This window comes from Buceros rhinoceros, unplaced genomic scaffold (genome assembly GCF_000710305.1).
Source record: "Buceros rhinoceros silvestris isolate BGI_N320 unplaced genomic scaffold, ASM71030v1 scaffold5791, whole genome shotgun sequence".
Taxonomy (NCBI): domain Eukaryota; kingdom Metazoa; phylum Chordata; class Aves; order Bucerotiformes; family Bucerotidae; genus Buceros; species Buceros rhinoceros.
Window position 1 is genome coordinate 31,461 of NW_010392403.1, and position 1,898 is coordinate 33,358.

The 1,898-nt window shown below is 63.1% G+C and overlaps 1 pseudogene; it reads left to right on the forward strand.

Moving 5' to 3' along the window:
• Positions 1-301: 301 nt before the first annotated feature.
• Positions 302-1,898, forward strand: part of LOC104500743 — a 2,471-nt pseudogene continuing 874 nt past the window's right edge.

The window sequence follows — 1,898 nt, forward strand, 5'->3', positions numbered from 1 at the left end:
TGGGCGGGGAGCAGGGTGAGAGAAGCCAGCCCCATCCACCCTCCTTTGGGGCCAGCAAGAAGGGCGACATCCTGAAGGAGGGAAATCCGGCAGCTTTTGCCACGTGGACGCGGAGAAAGACGCAGTTTCAGGCCAGCTCTGGAGGGAGGTTTTCAGGTTTTGAGTAGAAACCACCCTGAGCTTTGCCAGGGGAAGGACCGACCCGAGCGGGGAAACCTCTCTGCCAGAGAAGGAGAACGTTTCCGTTCTGCTGGGGGCTGTACCCATCCCGGCTGGGCTGGAGCAGAGGAAATACGTATCGATGGAGACAGACAGACACATGGATGTGGAGATACTTCCCCCTCCTAAACAGGAGTTCCTGGGTGAGGAGAAGAAAACCATGTCAAGGTCCAGGAGGACAGAGAGAAGCACCAGCACGTTGGATTTTGCCTCCTGTCACTCAGCAGATGAGGTACTTCACCCTGCAGCCCGTTCGCTTCCTCTCGCTGGGGTCACACTCAGCCCATGCCATGGTTGTGTGCATGCGGTGACATTTGTGGTGGCAGCAAGACCCCCTGGGACATGTCTGTCCTCCTCGGGTGGAGGTTTTAGCTGAGCCGAGCGACTGGTCATCCCTCCACACGCAGCCTGGCCTCTCCGGGCAGCTCCTCGCTGTGCTGGAAGACCCCCCCGCTTCGTTTTGGAGGTCAAACCCTGTGCTTGGAGCCCAGTGGGTGGCTGACGGAGGCACTGATGGTGTTGGGGGACCTCAGAGCTTTTTCCCCTCACCTGGTCTTCTCCAGGACAGCCCCAGGTCTCCAGGGAAGCTCTGCATGTTGTATCTGGTGCTGGAAACCCCCAAACCCAGAAAGCCCGGGTGAGCCTCGTGACCCAGCAGCTCCTCCTTCCAGACCTGTGACCGGGTGGACACGCTGGCGGATGATCATCCAGCCTCGTCAGCAAGATCCAGATGGGGCAGAGCTGCGAGAACAGACCCCTGTGCGTGCTGAAGGCGGGCACCAGGGGCACCCTCGCCTCGCCTCGCCCTGGGGGGCCACAGGGCTGAACTGCCGCCTGGCCACACAGTTCAGCGCCGTCTGGCTGGACACCAGCATCCACTCACGGGAATGGATCACCCAGGCCACCGGCACCTGCGTGGCCAACAAGGTAACCGCGTGCCCTGGGCCCTTCATCCTTACCCCAGCCCTTTTCTAACGCGTCCCCACAGTGCCACTTGGTCACATCCCTAGTCCCTGAGGGGCAGCGAGGCAGGTCCCGCTCCCCTCCCCGGGCAGATCGCTGAGGAATACGGGCAGCACCCCTTTGTCGCCGCCATCCTGGGCAGCATGGACACCTCCTTTGAGATTGTCACCAACCCCGATGGCTTTGCCTTCACCCACAGCTCCATGCGTGCAGGGACGCTGCAAGGGGGACCTTGTCCCCGCACATGTCTCCAGCAGCCGTGGCTGGCTACTGGTTTTGGGTGGGAGGGATGTTCTTCCCCATGCGGGATGGTGAGTGGGTGGAGGTGGTTTCCTCCCATCCTCAGAGATGCTTGGGCAGGAGGGCGTCATCGGTCCCCAGGGGGGGTGGGATTCACAACCCCATGACAGTCTTGCCCCCATCTGCTCCCAGAACCGCATGTGGTGCAAGACAAGGTCCATCAGCGCCCGCTCCCGCCGCATCGGCGTGATCCCAGACGCAGCCGGGATGTGGCCTTTGGAGGTGACAGCCGGCCACCAGCTCCCCACACTGGGCACCACTTGAGCCTCAAAGCGTCGAAGCCTCCTGCTGGAGGGGAGAGCCCCGGGGACTAGCGAGCCCAGAGCAGGGGCAGCCTCCCTGCGCGGTGCCGCCTCCTCCCCGCCCCAGGCCCCGGCTCCAGCAGCCGCCCCTGCCACGCCACCTGCCACGGCCCC